This window comes from Emys orbicularis, chromosome 6 (assembly GCF_028017835.1).
Source record: "Emys orbicularis isolate rEmyOrb1 chromosome 6, rEmyOrb1.hap1, whole genome shotgun sequence".
NCBI classification, from domain to species: domain Eukaryota; kingdom Metazoa; phylum Chordata; order Testudines; family Emydidae; genus Emys; species Emys orbicularis.
Window position 1 is genome coordinate 122,637,547 of NC_088688.1, and position 25,704 is coordinate 122,663,250.

The window sequence follows — 25,704 nt, forward strand, 5'->3', positions numbered from 1 at the left end:
TGGCACAAAAGCCTTGGTGCCTCTGTCCTCCATGAAAAGAAAGGTGTGGGTGAGGAGATGTCCATTTTTTTTGTTGTTTTTGCTGAAAGAAGGAAGCAAACATATTGGATGCAAAGTAGTTGTAAGTATCTCAAGTGCTCTTATTTATGGACATTAATGACTTTAACCAAAAGATGCTGTGATATAATTACTGCACACTGTGGGGAGGATTGCAAGTTTAACTCATCATAAGTGCGCTTGTAAAGAGAGTCATTTGCATTTAACTATGCACCAATTTATCATTTAAAACCAGTTGAAGTCAGGCTATTGAGAATCTGCTTCTTAACAGGTTCATTTTGTGTATGGTGCCTGGACATGAGTAATGTTAAAGGCACCATTAGGTGTCACAAAAATTAAGTACCTCCTCTATCAGCGCACCTTTGAATGCTATTTTTATTTGTAGACCTTTGTATTCAGCAAATAACTGGTTAGAAATTGCACTGCAGTTGCACATTATTTTATTGCAGGAGCTACTGGATTTGTGTTACATTATCATATTGCAGAATCTGGGGAAAAGGAGGATGTTTATTTATATATCATGTGTGCACACACACAGCAGAACATTTCATCGTGCCTTTTTCATACTGGCAGATTTGTGCTTGGTCAGCTTCAGTGATAAAGAAAATGGGCAATCTTCCTTGCTCTACTGAATACATTATAATGTGCAGCTCAAATTTAGTTCAGGCACTATACATGGACTTGGAGGCACCTCCCAAGGCACAGAGCTCTATTCCACTGTTGCGAGAGCATGGGAATAGATTTCAATTAATATTTGGCCGCAAATGGTCGGACGCGACAAAACTCTGTCACCATTAATGGCTGAATCCTATGAAGATTTTTTATTTTTCTCCTTGAATTCACAAGAGAAGGGGGGGAAACACATGCTGTCCCTGGGCATGATCCTGCAGCTACTGCACAGGCAAAAAACGCCTATTTGTATTAGCTGTCTCTAGGATTGTAAATTACACAGTGCCAGCTTCTGCCACCCTCACTGAGTAGTGCCTTAACTCCAGTAGGACTACTTGAGGAGTATGACCAAACCATGAAATTCCTTCTGTGGCATTACTCCTGTTACTGGACAGGAATGACGTGGTCAGCCACATACCAGCATTCTCCTTAGTACAGAGTTCCCATGCACTCCCTGCGTTGCTCATCATACGTGCCAGGTTCCACAGCTGCTCTGTGCAGGACCAAGCCCTAAAGGTAAGAGCTATCCGAGAGCAGCCAAATGAGGCACATGAAACTGAACTCAAATCCAGTATACTGGAAGAAAAAACATGCTAATTCATGATGGATTATTTCTAAAACGGTGTCTAGTTAAATATAAGTTCCTGCAAATGGCTTAGGGCCATATTTCTGTCACCCTTACTCACATTGAGTAGTATCTTACTTCTCAAGTCGTCCCATTGATCTCCAACATGGCAGTATTATTTCTCTGTGTCTACTTACACGTGCCTATTCATTCACACCCCTTTGCCTTTTTAGCTCTTACTCTTAAAAAATAAGGAGGTGAGCAAGGAAGGGTCTAAAATACTCAGCGCAGAGAACTGCCCGGTGCTTAACCTATTTTATGCCCATGCAAATCTTCTGCTCGTACTTGTTCTCCAGTACATGTTCTCCCATGTTTAAAAAACTATTGACAACTATTTTTGAAAGGTGTTTTCTGTTTAAATCCTTCTTCCCGCTCCTCCCCCCCATGTCAGGCCACCTCTTCTTATGCTATGTGTGCTATGAAAATACTACAGTAATGCTCTATCTAATGAGAACGATTGCTTTTAGATTGTCTTATTTAACTTCACATTATGGGCTAGATCCTCAGCTGGTGTAAACTGTCAGAGCTCCATCAACTTAATATATTTTATAGCCAGAAAGTACCATTATTATAATCGAGTCTGGCCCAGACCATAGAATTTCACCAAGCGATTCTTGTTTTAATCTCAATAACGTGTAGTGGAATTAGAGCATATTTTATAGAAGGACAGCCTGTCTTGATTTTTTTTTTTAAATCTTAAGGGATGGAGAATTCCAGCCTCTTTGTAAGATATTCCAGTGGTTAATTTACCTCATTGTAAATCTTTATATTTACAGTCTGAACTTTCTTGATGCCAACTTCCAGCCAATGGGTCTTGTTGTGCCTTTGACGCCTAGGTTAAAGAGCAGAAATCTTTTCTGCATGTAGGTACACAACCAAGTCACTGCTTAACCTTCATTGGAACTAGGCTTATTTACACTAGCTGAGGATCTGGTCCAGTTCTGTCATTCATACCTACATTGAAGTGTATCTTTTCTCTACCCAGAGTGAAATTCACCCTGGTGCTGAGGTCCAGCCCAGGGTTTATGTACTTAATTCCCTTTTAAGCTCTACTTTGAAGCTGAATAGAGACTCAAGTGGTGACTTGACTCCTCCCGCTGGCACTCTGCACAGGGGAAAACATCACTAGGCCTTATTGGTTTCACAGCGTTGGGTACTACTCACTGTAAATGAGGGTGATAGAACTGGGACTCTTTTTACTGACCCATTTAAAAATGACATCCTGCTGAGATCTAGGTAAATAATCTGTTCACAGCTGATTTGAACCCCAAAATCATACTCTGATTAGCTGGCTTAGTTTAGATCTACGTTCATTTTGAAAGGACAACATTACAAAAATGGCTATTGCATTTTATATTTTTAATCCATCTCTTGTGAGTCTCACTGGGGAAAAACAGCATGGGAAAAGAACAAATACTGGAAGTGGGCCCAGGGCAAGTGGTTAGAGGAAGGATGGTGCTGAAGGAGACAGGGCTAATAGTAAAAGGATTGTTTTCCCTGTGTATTATTAGAAGGAGCAGGATTATTGGCTGGAGGAAAAAGGCACCCAGGGACAGAACTGCAAGATAAAAGCTGGAGGAAACTCACATCAACAAGGAAGCTTGAGGATTCCCAAGGCAGCAGGCTTGTGGCAGAGGTAGCATTTTTTGTAGGATGCTGGAGGGGACCAAAAGCCAGATTGCTTGGAGGATCTCAGTACAGGAGACAAACTATAAAGAGTCTGAGGATCAAGGAGTCACATTAGTCCCCCTGCCACAAGCTTTTAAAGAATCTTCTTTATATTGGCCATGGGCGTGCATATTGTAGTTACATTATTGAAGCGATCTTTAACTTCAGGCTAGATATTCCGGTTACATTAACCATGTCCTCTTGATTGCGAGCTACTCTTTAGGCTTTTGTTATAATCCTTTTTTTGTGTTTCAATTTTTCATCAAATCTAAAATATGTAGGGACACATTCTGCTCTCAGCTGCCTATGTGTAAATCTAGAGTAATGCCACTGATTTAAATGGAGTCAGTCCATAGTTACCAGATTGTAGATAGAGTAGAACACCTGTCCAGATAAATTAACACAAAGAGAATGGAGGAGAAATGACAAAGGACTAGACCTTTCCCTGGGGGAAGCTCATTGAAGTCCAAGGGAGAAAACCAGGAATTAATTTTGTCTAAGGTCCGTAAATCCAAAACAAATGGAAGCTGTATAAAGCCCAAGCCAAAGCCTCTTGAAGTCAATGGAAAGACTCATTAACTTTGTAGGGCTTTGTATTAGGCCCATAGTGAATTCAGGACATACAATTAAGGAGTCAGTTAAAAATGACAGTAACAATGAAGTTGTAAATCTATCCTCTACCCAAATAAATTAGGGCCTCAATCTTGCTCTTACCCTCTTAATCCATATTGCAAAGTGCTGGTATAGTGCTAGTCGAGTGGTGTTTCCCAGAAGCACCAGGCAGAGAACTTTTCCGTTGAGAAGCTCTAGTGCTCCCATACTTTGAACCAGGGAGTAGAAATTGGCCAGGAGGGATGTGCCTTTGTATCAGGGATGTGCCTTTTGCTGTCTTCATGAAAATCTACCCACATTTGGTCAAATGAACCTTTGAAAAATGCGTTTGCAGATGTGCTCAGTTGAGACTTAGGGCTGGTCTACACTAACCCCCCCACTTCGGACTAAGGTACGCAAATTCAGCTACGTTAATAACGTAGCTGAATTCGAAGTACCTTAGTCCGAAGTTACCGCGGTCCAGACGCGGCAGGAAGGCTCCCCCGTCGATGCTGCGTACTCCGCTCGCCGAGCTGGAGTACCAGCGTCGAAGGCGAGCACTTCCGGGATCGATCCGGGGCACTTCCGGGATCGATCCGGGATCGATTTATCGCGTCTTAACCAGACGCGATAAATCGAACTCAGAAAATCGATTGCTTACATCCGGACCCGGATGTAAGTGAAGACGTACCCTTAGATTGTAGCCACTAAATGCCCTTAGGATTCTGTCTGCACTGAGCATGCTTTTCCTGCAATTACAGCTCTGGACTGCTGTGCACCATGATGGGTCTAGGCACCTGAATTGAGAGCAGGGACCATTTCTCTCCTGTGCTGTCAGGGACTCTCATAGAGGAGGAAGCTGCCCAATGTGTATACAGAGGCAACAAAAGCCAGACCTGAGGAAGAGTGGGGGGCGTAGACTGGGACAAGGAGCTTGGGGGAGACTGGGACTTGGAGGCTACCAGGTGGAGCGGGGAGAGAAACTGGGTCTGGAAGTTGTGGGTGAAGGGGGAGATAACTGGTAATGGGAGCCAGGGGGTGGAGACTGGGACTGAGAGTGAAAAGGGATTGGGGTGGGGGACTTGGGAGTACTTTCTGAGTTCTGACTGCTTGATTTTGTAACCTTAATGTTTTTTTAACATAGTGGTTTGGGTGTAATTCACTAACCCCAAAGCAAGGTCTAACGCTCAACATGAGGGCATGTCTCTGTGTGTAACGTGATAACTTTGGAACATTGCATCTGATCAATTCCAAAGTTTCAGGGAACGTTCCAGTCATTAAAGGGCACAACCCTGTTGATTTTGGTGAAAATCAGAACCCCAGAAAAGTCTAAATCACAGGAAAATTTAGGGTCCCCAGATTGCCTGGTACTACAGGCAGAGGAATCTCTCAGCCATTTTTGCTGATGGCTACTCATAGCAGAGGCCGCAGTTTAACTTGCTCTTTAGGGAGACTTGGCTGTAGCCTGGACTGTGTCTACACTGCAATTAAAAACCGGCAACTGGCCCATGCCAGATGACTTGGGCTCTCAGGACTCGGGCTAAAGGGCTGTTTAATTGTGATGGCTCTGGGACCCTCCCACTTTGCAGGGCCCTAGAGCCAAAGCTCCAGCCCAAGCCTGAATGTGGGTGATGGAGAACAGGAGTGCACAAAAAGCCCTTGGGATGGGGGGAGATGGGAAGAAGGGGATGGTGTGGTGTGATGGAGTATATACACCTCAGACTGGGATAAAAGGCATTAAGGAGCAGTTCTTGGCCCGGGGGCCCCACCCCACCAGCAGAGCTTGCTCCAACTGGAGGAGGAGTTTAAAAGAGCCAGACAGCTCAGAAGGTAGTGGCAGAAGCTACAAAGTTGCAACACTTTAATATATAAACTAAAGACCCTTTCCAAAGCTACCTGGAGGAAACTTGGATGGAATGTTTTTCCAACTGTAAATTCAATATTTATCTGGCAGCCTTCTAGTTCTCTACTAGGAAAAGCCCTTTGGACACTTCTCAGAAACACCAGATTTAACCGTGATTTATCTCAGCTGAGTGGATTCTGTAAATTAAATCTAGGCACGATCTTCGTTGCTCATTAATAGTATTACAGATTTCTCTCATGCAAGTGTTTCAGCCTTTAGTCCTTTCACTCCTCAACTTTGTGATGCAGATTGAAAATACCATGACTGGGACGAGGGCAGTCAGACTTAGTGGTCAGAGCAGGAGTCTGGCTTCAGGCTGAGTCAGGTACAGAGTTCAAGATTGGCCAGAGGGTGAACCAAGAGTCAGGCATCGGGAGGCAGGCAGGGTCAGGTTACCAGAAGATCAGGGTTGGGTACCACATTATAGACAGCAATCGAATAGCAAAGCTGAGGACAAACCAGGATCAGAGTCTATTAAAAGCAGGGTCTGGAGCAGAGGTGGGCAGGCAGTCTGGGTTGTGGCTCAGACATGGCGTCCTGGTTTATATACTGGTATTGGCTGGGTGGTACCTCTTGTGAGGCTGGGCTTGGCAGGGTCCTCCCAGGGGAGCTCAGCCTGAGGCCCCCATGGCAATTCAGAGGTGTTAGCACCCTAGACCCTCATTGTTCCATTCCTGCAGGTTCTAACGAACTTTTAATGTCTGCTGAAAGTACCGCCAAAGCAGCATAAATCTGTGGGCATTTCTTGAACATAAAAAGGGATTCTTAAGTCTTAAGGCTGGAATCAAAATGGTCTCTTCTTCTTTGCTAAAAACTAGCAACAGCTCACCAATAGTGGACATTCCTGGTAATGTTCCTTTGAGAGGTACTCCAATAGTAAACTCTCTCTTTGAAATACTATGCAGCAAAAGAGGATGGGTTTAAGGTTAAATCTTATACTTGTACTTGTGAAATGTGGGCAAAGTTAACTGATGCATTCCCATTGGTTTTAATGGATTTACGCCACAGATTTGACCCCTTGTCATTTCTTCATGTTTGCATTTCCCCCCCTCCAAGTGTTATTTATGATGGGCTGGATTCTACTCTCATATACACTAGGATAAATCCAGAGGAATTATGTTGCATTCAGTTGAGTTACTCCAGACCGATGCTGGTATAGTTGAGAACTGAGTTTGCCCACATATATTTTAGATTCAATTAAAAGTTTGAACACAGAAAAGATTTCTACATTTCATTATAAGAGTGGTCTATTTTTTTAAAATTGCCTAACAATCTCCATTAAAGGATTCCTGTGCCTTTTTTCCTCTCAAGGAGCTCTTTCATTGTTTGCAGCAGGGAGAAAGCCCTTGGACTAGAGAAGTGCCTTTTCTTCCATGAAATTCCCTTCAGGTTTAGCTGGGTTATAAACTGTTAAGTCACCTTTTCCCTTCTGTTGCTTGCATTCCTTAGGAAGATTTTGGCAGCCTGCCAAAGTAATACCTGCAACACAAACATTTTAAAGAACCAGACCTATACTACCACCAAAGCAGCAACAGCAGTATACACTGTGCTGGGGCCTACAAGAGTGGCTGGAGCAACAGGGGTAGAGGGCAGATAGTCAGGCCAGGTTCCCCAACAAACACCCACCTCCCTGCCCCCAATTCAGCATATAGCCCCAACATCCTATTCCCATCACCTTCTCCTCCTACCAGCTAACATACTTAATCCTGTTTTTTTAGTGGTACGTGTCTGTACTGCATTACTGAAGGCTCAGGGTTCAAACCCTGCTGTGGATTTTGTTACAGTTAAACATAACAGAATTTGTACGGACCTGTTTCTTCAACCTAGGAAATTACATACAAAAATCTATGCTAAAGGAAGGTAGTTGGATTGCAAAGGTAAGCACGTGAAAGTTAGGAAACGGCAGCTTTATGGCTTTCTGTGCAACTCCCTTTGCTTCTCTCAGTACACAGGATGGATGGATGCACAAGGGGACAGAATGAAGGTTACACAGGCAACTGTAAATATGGCACTTGCTAGCTTTTGAGCACTTGACTTTGCAATCTAAACACCTTGCTTTGAACTTAGGATGTGAGTGCCCAGTAACCGGGAGATGTGATTCATACATGCGCTAGTTCTGCTTGAGCTAGCATGCTAAAATAGCAATGTGCAGGCTGTGGCCACACTGCTAATGTTAAGTTCTAGCTCAAGCAGAGTTATCATGTGTATGTCTACCCATGCAGAGTATTATACTTCCCAGCGGTTGTGTAGACATAGTATTCTATGGGCTAGACTATGTGCAGTCAGTGACTTCAGATGGAGCTGAAGATAATCCAATGACTATTATACATTTCATATACTCTGTGGACCTGATTTTCATTTACAGAAAGACTGCTATACTTCGCTCTGGCAATGTAAAGGGGCCTTAGCATAACAGAGGCTCTGTATATTTCATGGAACGATGCCAGTCAACACCAATTGAGAATCTGGTCCTGTATTTCTTAGTTGTCGGTTTCTACTTTCTACTGTTTCTAGAGATTCCCTTTTAAGATAACCATAGGAAAGTGTTGGGGGGGGGGGTAAAGAAAATGCATATTATCGATTGTTGCAGCCCTACAATTTAGGCTGAACACAAAAGACCAACACGCCCCTCCTTGTAGCATAGAATCGTTTATGCTAAATTTAAGCCCACAGTGAATGCCAATGGCCAATTTATAGCATACTTGACAATGGGTTTAGAATGGAAATGACACTTCCTAACTGTGCTGAGGCTATTGGTGCCAGTGTAATTATGTGGAATGTTGAAGCTAAACAAAAAGAATGAGCAATAATTGACAAAGGGATGTCCCTTTTAATCTACTTTGCTCTGGATTAACAAAACACAGTACATTTTCACCAGTGGTAAAATGTACCTTTTATTGTTTAAGTCAATTAGGGCTATTGAGCTCAATGGCCACATCAGACAAAGAAGTTAATCAGAAATTGATGTACTAATAGATGGCTTTGTGACAGATCATAATGTCAATAGATAGGTTCAGTGCTGCGTATAAAGAGGAGCTCAGAGTAACAAATGTGCTGGGATTTCTGTGCCTGAGTATAGCTGCTGAGAGCTGAGCTCGATCGATAGATAGATTCAATTACTAAGAAGGCTGCTGTACAGCAGGAGAGCTAAAAAATTCTTGTAAAGTCTTTTAAAAAAAACCCCACAAGCTTTTCAGCAGAGTGGGATAGAGAACAAGCATTTTCTGACACCAGTTCTGTGTAAGAGCCAGGCGTTTTCAATGTGACCAGAATATTCTTGCTTGCGCTACATGTAAAGATTAAATCAATTAATATTTAACTAATTCCTTCAAGCTCATATTTTTTCCTTGGCATTTTAAAAAGGGGTTTTTAAAGGTTTTTTTAAAATTGCCTGCACTACTGGTGGAGGCTTATATTAAATTTATTGCACTACTTAGGGTATTTTTGTGATGTATATTTGTTATGTCAAGTGTGCCTAAAGCAGATGGGTGGGCAGGTGCCCTTCTTAGCACATGCATACATCTAAATAAATAAAAATAAGTAGTGAGAGAAGAGGAGGAAATGACAGATTTTAATCTGTCGTATTCCCGCCCCCCGCGCCTGAAAATGTCCATGAAAGTGGAATCTCTCTAAACTATTTCAAAATTGAAAATGTTAACAAAAATTGCAGATGGTCATGATTTTCTTGCCAGTGCCTCCAGTATGTCACATGGCTTCCAGCTTTGCTCACATCCTGACTTGGAAAAAGCTATTTTCACCTGGAGAAACTGCAAACCCACACTGGCAAAATATCAAAGAGCAGACTTATTACAGATACACAGTAGTCTTCCATCTGGAGAGTTACTACTGGTTCCAGTCTGATTTTAAATATAGGGAACATCTCTGAAATCCAGAGTCTTTCAAAATGGAAGACACTTTTAAGATAGCAATTCTATTTTTAAAATATTTGTACATATGGTTACAGAGCTAGCAACACCTCTTTCTGGTCTCTCTGAATGCACCCACCTCAGGTATTAGGCCTCTCGCCCAGGGCCAGTGCTACCATTAAGGCGAACTAGGCGGTTGCCTAGGGCGCCAAGATTTGGGGGCGCCAAAAAGCGGTGCCCCCAATTCTTTTTTTTTTTTTTTTTTTTTTTTACAGCGTTCCTCCCCGAGCACGCAGTCACCGCTCCACTTCTCCCGCCTCCCAGGCTTGCGGCACCAATCAGCTGTTTGGCGCCGCAAGCCTGGGAGGAGAATTAGAGTGGGGGCGGTGTGCTCAGGGAGGAGGCGGAGCAGAGGTGAGCTGGGGTTGGGAAGTGCCACATGGCTCCCCGGGCCGGGGGGGTGGGGAGCTGCCGCGGGGGTGCCTCAGGGCGGGGGGGGGGGGGGAGCTGCCGCAGGGCTCCCCAGCTCACCTCTGCTACGCCCCCTCCCCGAGCACGCCATCGCTGCTCCACTTCTCCTGCCTCCCAGGCTTGCGGCGGCAATCAGCTGTTTGGCGCCACAAGCCTGGGAGGGGAGGAGAATTAGAGCGGGGGCGGAGTGCTCAGGGAGGAGGCGGAGCAGAGGTGAGCTGGGGTGGGGAGCTGCTGCACGGCTCCCTGGGGGGGGAACTGCCGCGGGGGAGGGGGGGCGCCTCAGGGCGGGGGGGGGGGAGGCGCAAGGTGGATGTTTCACCTAGGGCGCGAAACTTCCTTGCACTGGCCCTGCTCTCGCCTCAGGGTAGAATCATGTGATTCAACTGCTCTTAGGCCGCGTCTACACACCGGGCACTGCAACAGGCCAGCTACAGCTCTGCAGCGAGGGTTGCCAACTTTGTAGTATTTAAAAATTGGACACTCCAGGAGGAGTGCCGGAACCTCCTGTTCGCTCCTCTCCCCTCCCTTTCTGCCTGGGTCAGGAGGGTTTTGCCTGTGGAGTCAGGGCAGGGAGCTGCAGCTGCCTGAGGCGGCCCCGACTGAGTAGGGGCTGGCGTGAGTGATGACCCAGTGCCTCCTCCACCGACAGTAACTGGACTTTGGGTGTCTGATCAGTAGATCTGACCGGACACTGTCAGGTCCCCTGTTCAACCAGGCTTTCTGGTGGAAAACCGGACACCTGGCCACCCTGTCTGCAGCTGTACCGCTGTAGTGTAGACGTTTCTTACAGCAATGGAAGGGGTGTTCTGTCACTGTAGTTAATCCACCTCTCCAAGCAGTGGTAGCTAAGTCAATGGAATAAATGGAAGATACTATACAGAGTTGTACTGTAATAACTGCATCTCAATTGATTTTTTTTCTGTCCTCCTGGGTCATATGCAGGCATATCCCAACTTCAGTATTGTTCTTGCAGCATTTGTTACAGGCTGGATTCTCAGCTGGAGTAAATCAGTGTAGCTACATTGAAGTCAATGGAGCTACTCCAATTTCTCCCAGTTGTGGAATGGTCCATCATCTTTAATATCAGCATCTGCAGTTCACACAGGAACCCCACTATTCCCAGAGGATTAATTGCTGCTGGATTAGCAGTAGTTTTAGATCAATAGTACACTTTTTTTATGTTAACAACATTATTCTTTCATAGTGCTTGAATATATATGTATATTAAATCTATTTTTAAAATGAATTAAATTATATCATTAATATATTCATATGTGCAATCTACTTGAAATTATTAAGAAAATGTACTGCATGAGGCATACATATTCTGTGAGAAAACTTTCCCTTTCAAGGTAAAAGTCAGCTGGCAGCAGTTCATTATTGGCAAACTCCACACTGAACAAGAACATACATGCTTCACACAGAACATTTTAATAATGATTACTGCATTTATTTAGGGCTTGATTGTTCACCCATTAAATATTACCATTGTTTCCAATGGCTGCAAATTCAAGCCCTTATAAAGCACTAACATTCATTTGGCACTTTACAAAGATATATGAAGTTGAAGGATATACACAGATCCTCAGCAGGTGTAAATTGCGGTCTCTTCACTCAGGTCAATAGAGCTACACGGATTTATAGCTATTGAGTATCTGGCCCAAGATGCTTTCCCTTAGAGATTACGATCTAGAGATGCAACTACAAAGCTTAACTTTCCTCACATGGGTAGTGGGACTACTCATATGAATAAAGTTATACCAGTTGCTAATTTTTGTGTGCGCAAGATCTGGTTCTAAACAGCCCAGACACCCTTGTTGTTGCTTTGGGTTTTTTCACTGAAGGACAGAAGAACAAAGTGTCTCGCAAACACTTTCTTAGTTCTAAAGGCTCTTTTTGGTTATTGACTTTTATTTTTAATATGTTTCTCAAGAAGAGCCAGTCTATTGGAAGTTACTACAGATGAGTGGCTGAAAACTCACATCACTTTACAGCCTCTACTGTAATGCTGAGAAGACAACATGAAGAACTTCTTGCCAGCTCATCGATTTGAAAGACACAGAGAATGAGGCTGGTCAGGACCTATCTTTTATGCAAGAGAGGAAGTGATTGGAGAAGAATCAAAGATGGTTTGAAAATGGACTATTAGCACACTGGGAAAAGATCCATCTTAACTGGGATGAGGCATGAATAACAATGAGTATCTGGTCAAAATGGTGCCACCCAGTTAGATAAACAGCTGTGATAAGAAAAAAGTGCAGATGGGTATTACAGATTCTGAGAATGGAACAGAATCAGGTCTAAGATGCCATGATGGAGATAACAGCAAATTCTGAGACAGTATGTCGGAGACTCTAATAAGTGGTAGAAATGCTATATTTCCTAGAATGACCATCTGCTGATAGTACAGTACTTTTATTTTGAAAGGAACGCTGCTATAAGCCATATTCTCCTCTCAGTGCAAGTATATCAAGGTTCCATTTGCACTATTGGCCGTTTAGCTGAATACATATAAAAGAGAATAAAGCCTTCCATTCTGACTCCTGTGAGATAGAAGAAATGGAAGACACTGATTTTCATATTACAGTCATGTGAAACTTGTCAATTCTGGCTTGTATCTTGGGGTTTGTGGGTTCTTGAGTTTTTCTTTACCTTAGTTCACATCCCCTGAGTTTTTGGGTTTATTTAAACTCCATTCTCAAGGGGAAACTTGTCTGTCCCCATGAAGTTTTCACTTCATTTTGCTTCACAGTTACAAAGTGGCCTAGGTTCTCCTCTGATTAGTTCCAGGGTCATTTGACAGCTTTATAAATATTATTAAAACTTTCAGTAAAGGTGGGCTGAGTCTCAAGTTCCTAGTGAATCCATAACATTTCCCCTAATCATCCTAATTTGCAAACTTTTCCCATACACATTATTGATCAGAATTTTTAAATTTTTTTGAAGACTTCCATTTTTCCAAATCATTGTGACTGTAAACGCTAACATATTTCATTTTCAAAAACCATTATGAATATTTCTACTGTATCTTAGGAAAATATATATTCAGTGGATGTGACTTTTTTCAATAACTTTTCACAGAGCCTAAATGAGTTACTCAATAGTACGGTATCATCCTCTTTTTTAAAATTAGATTTTGCTTAACTGTTCCTCCATGTTATGGAGTTCTACACACATGGAAGAAATCTTGTTGGCTTACCAAACACTAATGCTATTGCAAGAGCCTGTCTTGCCAGAGTGCATTTATAACCACATGATGCTATAAGAAAGGAAAATGGCTCAATGAAGATAAAACCACTTGCCAAAACACTCAAAGGTCATTGTGAAGAGGGCTCTCCATTCTCCCTGACGGCACATGCAATGTATTTTTATTAGCATCTAATATTCATCATTCTTCTGGTTACCACTTATAGGAAAACTACTGAACAAGACAATGTTTATGTACTTATGAAAGATTGCTCAACCTTAACGTGTCAATGTATTTAGGGGGTTAGGTGAATAAAAGAAACACAACAAAGCTGCCTAATGTAGAGAGAGGTTTTTGATCCAAGTGAGAGGCGTTCTGGCTGACGGAGCTACAGTAGAAGTTGCCATTTAACTTAAGATTCAGGGTTTCTAAGATTACAGGTGAAAATGGAAAAAGCCATTTCAATTTTAACCATATCACTTGCTACTGTGGTGCTAATTAACATAAGCTATCATTTATTATTTATTTTATTTTTTATTTGAAAAGGTGATATTTCCTGCATATCACAGCTCATTTATTTTGCGGCTCTCGCATTACAAATACTCAGATATAGATGCAGACTATGAGTTGTATCAATAATTCAGCACTTGATACTCTGTGGTCTATTATAATCCCATACAACACTAAAGGGAGATTTTTCAAAGAAACAGGACAGGGTGTTAAATTTCCATTGAAAGTGAAATGAGAGTTGGATGCCCAACTGCTCATTGACTCCTTGCAAATCTCGCCCTCAGATAATTGATAAAGGATACTGAAATGTTGTGAGGGCCCAGTCCTTATGGACATCCTACTCTGTACTGGCCTAATCCAAAGCCCACTGTCATGAATTGAAAGATGCCTACTAACTTTAACATGCTTAAACTTAGGTTAGCCACCGTATGGCCTCATCTGACTGTCCACCATGTTTATAGCTTAAGTATTTCTGTGTGTGAAATTACACTTGAAAGACTCTGCTATAGTTTGGCAAATCGCACACTGCAAAATACAACAAACCAAATTTAAGCCTAGCAGTGAATTGCAACTGCCTAAATCAGGGGTCGGCAACCAATGGCACGCGAGCCGATTTTGAGTGGCACGCAGCTCCCTGCCGCGGTCCCGGCCCCCAGCCCCACTCAGCCCCCCTGCCCACCGCTCTGCCCTGCGGGGGCAGAAGGCTGAAGCTTAGTCCTGCAGCAGCCAAGCTTCCCCCCTTCCCCGCTTCTTCCCCCAGTGTGGTGCTTTCCGGCCCCTCCTCTTCTCCGTCCCTGCACCAATCAGCTCATGGCCCTAGTGAGGGGGAGGGGGAAGAGCGGCAGCGTGCACACAGCTCCGTAGAGGACGCAGAGAAAGGTAGGGACGGAGCCTGGGGGAAGGGGGTGGAACAGGGCATATCCCTTCCAGCCCCCCCATGAGCCGAGCACCTCAGCCTTCTGCCCTGCATCCCCCACCCCTCTGCCCTGAACCCCCCACTCCAACACACACCCAGCAGGCCCTGATCAGCCCACTGCCGGCCTAGGTGAACAGAACCCCAGGCTGGCAGCAAGCTGAGCAGGCTGGTGGCGTAAGATCAGCATTTTAATTTAATTTTAAATGACGCTTCTTAAACATTTTGAAAACCTTGTTTACTTTACATACAATAGTTTAGTTATATAATATAGACTTATAGAAAGAGACCTTCTAAAAACGTTAAAATGTATTACCGGCACGCGAAACCTTAAATTAGAGTGAATAAATGAAGACTCGGCACACCATTTCTGAAAGGTTGCTGACCCTTGGCCTAAACTCATGATGAATCTGGTTCAGTGTCTTTCAAGTTAAGTACATAAATCCAATGAAAATAGAAGCATTGCCTAATTTCATCTATATTTGTGAGACCTTAAAATAAGAATCAGAGGGGTAGCCGTGTTAGTCTGAATCTGTAAAAAGCAACAGAGGGTCCTATGGCACCTTTAAGAATAACAGAAGTATTGGCGCATAAGCTTTCGTGGGTGAATGCCCACTTCATCAGACCCTTGCGTCTGATGAAGTGGGCATTCACCCACGAAAGCTTATGCGCCAATACTTCTGTTAGTCTTAAAGGTGCCACAGGACCCTCTGTTGCTTCTTAAAATAAGAGTTGATGAAATTTTGAAATTCAGAAATTTCCAACAACATTTGTAAATGCAAGGGATATACACTGACAATATTCAACACACTGTAGGGCTAATCATTTTTTTTTTAATTTTCAAAAATTTTCTGGAATGTTTAATTTCAAAATTTTAAAAAGGCAATTTAAAATAATTGCATAATTTCCTACTTCTTATTCTCAACCAGCTCTGCCAGAAGCATATAAAATCATTTATGTATCTGTTATTGGGAATCGTCATGTACTGCATTTACAATCCATTTTCTTAATGGCTTTAAATTGGAGACAAAAATAAAACCCTAATCAAGGTCATGTGAATAATCTTTACTTATATGGGTAAGGGCTGCAGAACAGGAGCTGTTTATGATACTTTTACAAATGCCATTACCCCCACCCTTCCCAACAGAGACCAAATTTCATCTATAATTTCCATGGGATGTTGTTTAGCTACGAACATTGCATGCTCCTGTAGTGGTGTGTTCATCCTACCCCAGCCTTGAAAGAGTGAAGGGGGCTAATTAACTTGATAGCCACACCTGAGGGGAATTAGACTGGATAAGCAACTCCTGATTTGGAGTAGAGCCCAGCTGAGAATTAACAGGTAGAGCTATGATAGAGCCAGGAAGCTGGCAGCAGAAAGGGGCTGCAGTTAGGGTTGCCAGGCAACCGGTTTTCGACAGGAATGCCCGGACAAAAGGGGACTCTGGCAGCTCCGGTCAGCACTACTGACCGGGCCATTAAACATCTGGTCTGTGGCGCAGTGGGACTAACACAGACTCCCTGCCTGCCCTGGCTCTGCGCGGCTCCCGGAAGCGGCAACATGTCCCTGCAGTTCTGGGAAACGCAGCCAATGGGAGCTGCGGGGGCGGAGCCTGTGGGTGAGGGCAGTGTTCGGAGTCTCCCTGCCCCCCCCTTTTGCCTAGGGGCCACAGGGACATGTGGTCACTTCTGGGAACCACCTCAGGTAAGCGCCATGCGTAGCCCGCCCTGCACCCTGAACCCCCTCCTGCACCCCAACTTCCTCCTGGAGCCTGCACTCTCTCCTGCATCCCAACCCCCTGTCCCAGCTCTGCGCCCCCTCCTGCACTCTGAACCCCTCAGCCCCAGCCCAGAGCCCCTCCCCCAAATCCCAACCTCCTGCCCCAGCTCAGACCCCCCTCCTGCACCCTACACCCCTGTCTCTCACCAGAGCCTGTGCCCCCAGCCAGAGTCATCACCCCCCAATCACCCTGCCCCAGCTCTGAGCCCCCTCCTGCACTCTGAACCCCTCGGCCCCAGCCCAGAGCCCCTCCCCCAAATCCCAACCTCCTGCCCCAGCTCAGACCCCGCTCCTGCACACCACAACACTTATCCCCAGCCAGAGTCCTCACCCCCAAACACCCTGTCCCAGCCCGGAGCCTCCTCTTGCACTCTGAACCTCTCATTTTTGGCCCTACCCCGAAGCCCTCATCCCAGCTGGAGCCTGCATCCCCTCCTGCAACCCAACGCCCTGAGCCAGCCTGGTGAAAATGAGTGAGTGAGGGTGGGGAGAGCGAGTGACAGAAGGAGGGGAGATGGAGTGAGTGGGGGGTGAGGCTAGTCCTGAGAGCAGCCAGGAGGAGGTGCCCCTAGGGGTGAGTATATCCTGTGACCGCTCCATGTTAAGTAGAGGGCTAAAGGAGAAAAAAGTGCCATATATATTTTGTTTTCTTGTGCTTGTAGTCAGGCCTATTGTCACTGGGACACTTGATCCTTGCTGAATTTTTTTTTTTAATCTAAAAAAGATAAGGGAAAGGCAATGTTTTAGCATGTAGCTTGAGAAAGAAAGATCTACCTGGATGCTCTTCAGTGGAATTGTACGCTGACATGGAGAAAATTTCCTTTGGGGATCAACCTCAATCCTCCAGCTGTCCAAATAGTAAAGATCACGTAGTGTAAAAATGATATACAACTTCTCTCCATGGTGCTGGTGATTCATGTCGGATGTCACTTTTCCCTTTGAGTAAGCACTAAAAAAATACCCCAGAACGGTCCTAGAGGGAGCAGAAGTTTTGAATATGCTAGCATTTGACTGAGATGTACAACTAGACTTCTGACCACTTGTGGTACTTCAAGGTCCCATAGTATTTTTCACAAGAAAGGGATTTTAATCCCAGTGTCCTGGCCAAATTCAATAGGTAGCTAATTTCTGCCTCTCTGAAACTCTCCTTAGGGTTTTATTTTGATGTGATCTTCCGATGTCCCTCCTAAACCATTGAATAGTGTAATTTGACGCTATTCTTTAGATTCTCCCTAGAGATGGCTCTACTTCAATAGTGGGTGAAGTGTTTTCTGCATGAAACCAGTAAACTCTTAAAAAAAAAAAAAAAAAAAAGCTTTCAGACCATTTTCAGGAATGAAGACCCCGCATAAAGTATTATTCTCTGGATATCATTGTCATGGTACCAGCTGTATGCTTTCTTCATCATCTTCTAGCATCAGTAGCCTCAGGATTAGTCTTTCAGTCTAGGATGTTTGTTGTTATGCAGTCATTAACTCAGTTGTGTAGGACATTAAATTGTCATGCAATATATAGAATGCTCATGTTCAAACAAGCCTCATATTTAATTGAACTAGAGGCTGATGTGTTGTTTATTGCATATGTAGATAAGCTTTCTTTGTCCTTCGTATCCTATTACTAGCTAGGTTTGACTTGAACAGTCTAAACTTGTGCGAATGAACATTATGAGAATTACGAAAAAATATATTCTAACTAGAGATCTCTATATTTATTCGTGTGATGTAGACTTGATACAGTTTGTGGGTTACCCACAATTTTCATTTTAACTGGGGAGATCTCTATGCAATAAACATCAGGAGTACAGTGGTACAAAATAGATGTATGGCTTTAAAATATTTAGTTTGAAAATGACCTTGCTAAATCTTGCTAAAAAGTTATATTTCATAGTGCAGTGATAAAATGCCATTGTCCTGGAGGTTTTTGTATATAAATGACTTTTTTTCATTTGAGGAAAATACAATGCAAGTTCTATTCATATTACAAAATGAAAATGTAAAACAATGTGACAGAAATTCATTTCTGGTAAAAGGTTTCTTGCAATTCATAGGTCAGAGTCATCTGTAAAGATACACTAGGGCAAAATTCCTGCTGTATGTCAGCTTTCACATAGCTGGAGAAAATAACTAGGCAATCCCATTTTAAGTAAAACTGTTCAATTGAATTGGATTCAATAAAGATATTAAAAATAATCCACCCAGTAATGCTTCAGATTTAAGACCATTTGCATTTGAATAGTTATAGTCCATGTAATGGAAAGCTTCTTTTTAGAAAAGACAAAGGCACCGCTGGAGCAAATCCTAATTTATGAGATCAGTTCCAGTAAGAGTCCACGTTTCGGATTAAAGACCCAACCGGCATAACACTTAACTTCTCAGATCCGAAAAGGCAACACAGAGTAACTACATGACTTAGTGTGTGGTGGTATGTTTTCCAGATGTACTAAGAGCCCCGTCACAGAGTGGGATGGTCCCTTTGAGGGAGTTAGACAAAGCTCTGCTCGTGACTAACTAGGCTCCCTCCCAGGTCCTAAGACAAAAGACAAGTAGCTTGGAGGGGACAGGGATACTGGTGGTGGTCACCTTGCCTGGAAGCCCTGAGGTCAGGGAAAGGTTCTGGGAGAGGGGTTTAACACAGCAGATAGGTGAAAGACCTGGCTGGGGATACCTGCTGCATAGACAGCAGCAGGAGCCCTATGAGACAGGCTGGAGGTTAGACTTGGTCTGGTTTACCTGTCTTGATTGATGTAGAACTGTGTGTGCGAGCAATAGACGAATCCCTTGGAAAAGGGAATGAAATACAGTGGCAGGAGCTTCATTAGTGTACTGACCGGTGACTTGATCTCTTGGCTAAAGTGAAGATTGGGAAACTGAGGCAGGGGCTGTGTCTGATGCTGGGTGTGGAAAGAAATTGTTCTGGGCCTGATTCTGCCATCTTTACCTGTACTGAATTGTACCTTCAATTGGGCTAGATTTTTTGGGGGGAGAGGGTTTATTTTTGTTTCTCCCCAGTTACCCCTTTCTTTCCTCCCCTGTTTTTTCCATTGGAAAGGAGAAGGACAATCCAGAAAAATGGAAAACATCTTAGGGTTTGGGTTTTTTTTTTTTTTTGGCAACCATTCACAATTTTGATAAAATATCTTTTCAATCCAAAAATTTCCATGAAAGTTTCTCACCATTTGATGAGCTCCAGTTATCACCTCTAAATCTGTTTATAAGCCCTAATTTGTATTAATGTATTATAGAAGTAATAAACTGATTAAGGCTGGAACGAAGGACACTTGCCTGCTGTTTTCTTCCCTGTAACTCTTTCATATCTCAAAGGAAAATACCCCTCGTACACAAGCCTGAAGTCCAAACTAGCAAAGCCAAAACTTACATGCATGTAAGAGAAGTTTGGAGTCATAGGCAACCTGATGATAAAGCATTAGCAATATCTGTCTTCCATTGGTGCCTAATTGTTTACCTGTTTCTTAGAGTAACCTGGAGAAAGGCATTTGAGTGAGCTGAACGAGAAGTGGAGCAGTTCATTTTAAGTGCTAAATCTGACTAAGGCTGATTTCAAGTTAGTGCTAAATAATTTAATAATAATAATAATAAAAAAAGGAATAATGAACTGTGAGCTGCAGGTCCTGAGACTTCAAAACCAAGCTTCTTAGCCAGATTTGTGCCTTTCTGTTTTATTCTTTGGACACAAATTAAGTCCTGATATAATCGTACAAACCCTGCATGTGGAACTACTTCCTTTAGGGATGGCTCTTCCGTTAGGAGTGACTTAGGATATGCCTACACTGCAGCTGAGATCATGCTTCCTAGCTTGGGTAGAGGGACATGTGCTAGCTGTGCTCTAGCTAGACTGCTAGAAATAGCAGCGTAGCTGGGGGTAGTACAGGCTGCAGCCGAGGCTGAGTACGTACCTGAGGGGTCTGGGTGGATTTGTACTCACGTGGCTAGCCTGAGCTGTTGCCCATGCTATCCCTGTCTACACTGCTACTTTTAGTGCCCAAGCTAGCGCATCTGTCTACCCAAGTTGGGAAGCACTATTCTGGCTGTTCCTTAGTGGCAGGTATCTTGTATATCAATGAATTCAGCCATGAGCATGCCAAACTTTATCTTTAATCTCACGTTAAAATGACTTGCATTAATATAATAGATATGCATCCGAAGAAGTGGGCTGTAGCCCACGAAAGCTTATGCTCTAATAATTTTGTTAGTCTCTAAGGTGCCACAAGTACTCCTGTTCTTTTTGCGGATACAGACTAACACGGCTGCTACTCTGAAACATATAATAGATAGTTCACTTACCTGGTCATGATTTCTTATGCACTCAGACTTCTACAAACTGCACAGTGTTGGGACAGAGGGTTTCTAACTGAGTGCCTGAATCTCTTAATTCTAGAGCAGCGGTAGTCAATAGGTGGACTGTGGGCCAAATCTGGATCGCCAGATGCTTTTGAACTGACCCCGACATCTTTTTATTTACTCATCATTATTGTGGTTTTTTTATTATTATATCTGGAGTGTGGACCTTGACTATATCTTAACCTAGAATTTGGACCTTGGCAAAAATAGACTACCCCTGCTCTGGAGCTTTGGCCTAGAGCCATACTCACCCTGTCTGATTCTGGTTTATAAAACAGTGTCCTCAAATAATCTAGCAGATAAAGGCATAACAAGATGCAATGGCTGGAAATTGAAGCTAGACAAATTCAGACTGGAAAGAAGACTCAAATGTTTAACAGTGAAGGTAATCAACCACTGGACAACTTACCAAGGGTTGTGGTGGATTCTCTGTTGGTGGAAATCTTTAAATCAAAGTTGGATGCTTTCATAAGACATAACATTGTTCAAACAGGAATTAATTCAAGGAAGTCCTATGGTCTGTATTACATAGGAGATCAGACTAGATGATCACATCGATCTCTTCTGGCTTTCTCTTCAAAAGTAACGTAGGCACTAAAGGCCATATTTTCAAAGGTATTATGATTTCAATGGGTGCCTAACCTGCTTAAGCAACTTCCAAAATCCCACTGGGTGCCTATCTTCATCCTTAGACACCTAAATACATGTGAAAACATCACTCTTAGTGCCTAAATCACTTTTGAAAATGGGACTTGGGTGCCTAAGTGACTTAAATACTTTTGAAAACTTTACTTCTAGTTTGAGAGATACTTCTTCCACATTTGTGACTTATTTCTCTTCCTTAGGTAGATTATATCCAGACATTGCAGTGTTCTATGGATCAGTGCAATCCCAAAGAATATTAAATTATTTGACTTCCTGGTAACAGGAGTGCGGGGTTGCCGTCATATAGATTGTGCTGTATTAGGTTTTCTTATGTTCTAGATTTCGCTTACCATTAATGAGCCAAATGCTGGGTCAGGCGCATAAGGCACAGAATATCACAAAATGTGAGATCCCAAATTGTTTCCTCATGACAAATAGAAATTCTCCAACTTCATCCTGGTCTCTCTTTCCCCTTTTCGGGCTCATAGCTTCCATGAATGTTGATTGTAGGAATATTTGCTTATTTAGGATGTAATGGATCAAAATTCAGTCTTGTCTGGAACAACTGAAATGAGAGGACCCAAGAGTATTGGTTGGCTTACCAAGAGGGGGCAGTAGAAATAACTTTGATTCTCTCCGTTGTGACAGTTCTCCTTACTACGCACTCTCCTCCCTCCTGGAGTCAAGTACTCAGTGAATGTCAATGAACATTATTAACTTTTCACTTAGAAAAGTTAGATGCCTGCAAGTCACCAGGGCCTGATGAAATGCATCCTAGAATACTCAAGGAGCTAATAGAGGAGGTATCTGAGCCTCTAGCTATTATCTTTGGAAAATCATGGGAGACGGGAGAGATTCCAGAAGACTGGAAAAGGGCAAATATAGTGCCCATCTATAAAAAGGGAAATAAAAACAACCCAGGAAACTACAGATCAGTTAGTTTAACTTCTGTGCCAGGGAAGATAATGGAGCAAGTAATTAAGGAAATCATCTGCAAACACTTGGAAGGTGGTAAGGTGATAGGGAACAGCCAGCATGGATTTGTAAAGAACAAATCATGTCAAACCAATCTGATAGCTTTCTTCGATAGGATAACGAGTCTTGTGGATAAGGGAGAAGCTGTGGATGTGGTATACCTAGACTTTAGTAAGGCATTTGATACGGTCTCGCATGATATTCTTATCGACAAACTAGGCAAATACAATTTAGATGGGGCTACTATAAGGTGGGTGCATAACTGGCTGGATAACCGTACTCAGAGAGTTGTTATTAATGGTTCCCAATCCTGCTGGAAAGGCATAACGAGTGGGGTTCCGCAGGGGTCTGTTTTGGGACCGGCTCTGTTCAATATCTTCATTAACGACTTAGATATTGGCATAGAAAGTACGCTTATTAAGTTTGCGGATGATACCAAACTGGGAGGGATTGCAACTGCTTTGGAGGACAGGGTCATAATTCAAAATGATCTGGACAAATTGGAGAAATGGTCTGAGTTAAACAGGATGAAGTTGAACAAAGACAAATGCAAAGTGCTCCACTTAGGAAGAAAAAATCAGTTTCACACATACAGAATGGGAAGAGACTGTCTAGGAAGGAGTACGGCAGAAAGGGATCTAGGGGTTATAGTGGACCACAAGCTAAATATGAGTCAACAGTGTGATGCTGTTGCAAAAAAAGCAAACATGATTCTGGGATGTATTAACAGGTGTGTTGTGAGCAAGACACGAGAAGTCATTCTTCCGCTCTACTCTGCTCTGGTTAGGCCTCAGCTGGAGTATTGTGTCCAGTTCTGGGCACCGCATTTCAAGAAAGATGTGGAGAAATTGGAAAGGGTCCAGAGAAGAGCAACAAGAATGATTAAAGGTCTTGAGAACATGACCTATGAAGGAAGGCTGAAAGAATTGGGTTTGTTTAGTTTGGAAAAGAGAAGACTGAGAGGGGACATGATAGCAGTTTTCAGGTATCTAAAAGGGTGTCATAAGGAGGAGGGAGAAAACTTGTTCACCTTAGCCTCTGAGGATAGAACACGAAGCAATGGGCTTAAACTGCAGCAAGGGAGGTCTAGGTTGGACATTAGGAAAAAGTTCCTAACTGTCAGGGTGGTTAAACACTGGAATAAATTGCCTAGGGAGGTTGTGGAATCTCCATCTCTGGAGATATTTAAGAGTAGGTTAGATAAATGTCTATCAGGGATGGTCTAGACAGTATTTGGTCCTGCCATGCGGGCAGGGGACTGGACTCGATGACCTCTCGAGGTCCCTTCCAGTCCTAGAATCTATGAATCTATGAAAAAACATAACTGCCTCCAAGTCACTCCCACCAGCTGAGGCTCTGGTCCTTAGTGTTCCAGAGAACTGGAGGAAGGGGGAAAGGAGGAGGAGGATGCACAGCCACAATATTTCTACAAGCAATGGTGGTACTCCTGTTATGGCATACACCCAGTGAACCCCAAAGTCTTCAATGGAGCAGTCTGGCCCAGAGTATTTTAAAACACCTCCAGCAAAAGCCCTTGATCTGATTGTGCAGCACGAATCATGGCTGAGTCCAATTCAGAGTCGCTTTTTAATCCTGTGTTTGATAATGAGGTTCACAGTGCATTGACTTGTTAATGTGAATGAAAAGGCTGGGACCAACTTCCTGAAACCTCAATTTTTCAAAATTACAGCCCTGGTTATTTCAAAACCTATTGCCAGAATGTTTATTCTCTTCCTCTCCCTGTGGTTAAATAACCATTCAGTTGGAAGGGAAAGCGCTCTAGTTAGTCTACTGCAGAAAGATTAGCATAAGCCGCCTTTAAATAATAATTTCCTCATACATTACAATCTAACTGTTCATTCTTTGGTGCCAAATAACTTCAAAACCTGTAGTTTTTGTAGGCTGCAACTTTCTGATCTGACCTCAGCGATGGGGACATGGCACTGAGATTATTGGCTGGCTTAATCACTGTCACAGTTCCTTCTAATTAACGGTCCTGACAGTCATGCATAATAATACAGGGGTACCCGCTACAGTGTATTTAGGCATTAGAGGAAATTGGTAATTACTGCAGCGCGCACAAAGGATGTAGTGGGAGGAGTAGGATACAGTGGCTGTTCTGGCTTGTGATCAAACAAAATAGATTTTTGCATAGTAGCGATATCTGGAAGCTAAAATTATTCAAATTGAGGGCAGCGGATCAGTGAGTTCCCATCCTCATCATCCATTTCTATTAATGCCTCATTTGAATCTCATACTTAAGCACATTTAATAAGAAATCTGAGACAGTACTGTGATCTTCAAAGGAGACTGTCAAAGGCACAAAGGGAAGTGAGTGGCCACCTCCCACTCACTTTCACTGTCCTGCGTGCCTCTGAAGACATTCTCCTTCGCTTGCAATTCTGTGCAAAGGAACGTGCCCACTGCTTCTCCTCCACCTCCATATAGGGAGCAGCCGTGGTAGCGGAGGGAAGTTTTTTCAACCTTTTGCCATCATTCACTCAGCTCAGAAATTTGGTCCTCTAGGTAATTTGTTCCGTCTTTGCTCTATTGCTACTGGTGGCATTTTGCACTTGATCCCACGTCTCCTACTTTGTGCTGCTTAGCTGTGCTCTCCTTGCCAGCTATGCTGCTGCTTAGAGCTGATTGGCAAAGGCTGGGGGTGGGAGGAGAGGGAGATGCAAAAATTGTGATTCCTAGAGCACTACCACACATGATGAAATCCCCCAGCCACCCACTGGTAATCTGAATAGGAAAGCATTGGTAATATTGCACCTGTCCAGACTGGTTTAGTGAGCACTGACAAATTCAGAAGTAAGTGAATTGCTGCTAAATGATCTGGAACTGGTTTAGTAACAAATCTCTCTACTATACGTTACCAAATGCATTTTTCAACGAAGTGCTTGTGTTGATCGCTGCTGTATTTGCTCATCTTTTATTTAACAGCAAAGTAAATATTTGCATAAAATCAACTCAGTCTTTTCTTGCTGGGACTGAAGATCATTTATGCATGCTAGGCTTACAGGGATTTTTTTTTTAAATAAATACAAATACAGCCCTGGGTATATACAGTACCCATTGAGTCCTGAAACAATGTGTGCCTCTTGGAGTCCTCTGCTGCTTTGAGAAGATGGGCACATTTTTGTACGGGGAGGAAACAGGTCAGGTAACACGGAACAAAAGTAGTCTATAAACTAATTCGCTCTAATGCTCAGGATAAATGAGGAAGGGTTTCCCCCCCCCCCCCGAGCTAAAAATAGGCATGTACCACTTTAAATTTTCACCAGGGAGCAGCATTTCATTGTTTAGTCCAAGGCATGGAACATTGCACAAAGTGATGACTACATGCTGTGCTGTGGTGCCTTTTCTCTCTTTCCTTCAGCAGTATTTTTGGCCATTGTGTTTCTCCAGATCAGGCTTATCTAGTTTTGTATTTTCTCCCTCCCCCCCTCCCCCACCCAAAGCTGGCTGGTCCACTGTGGG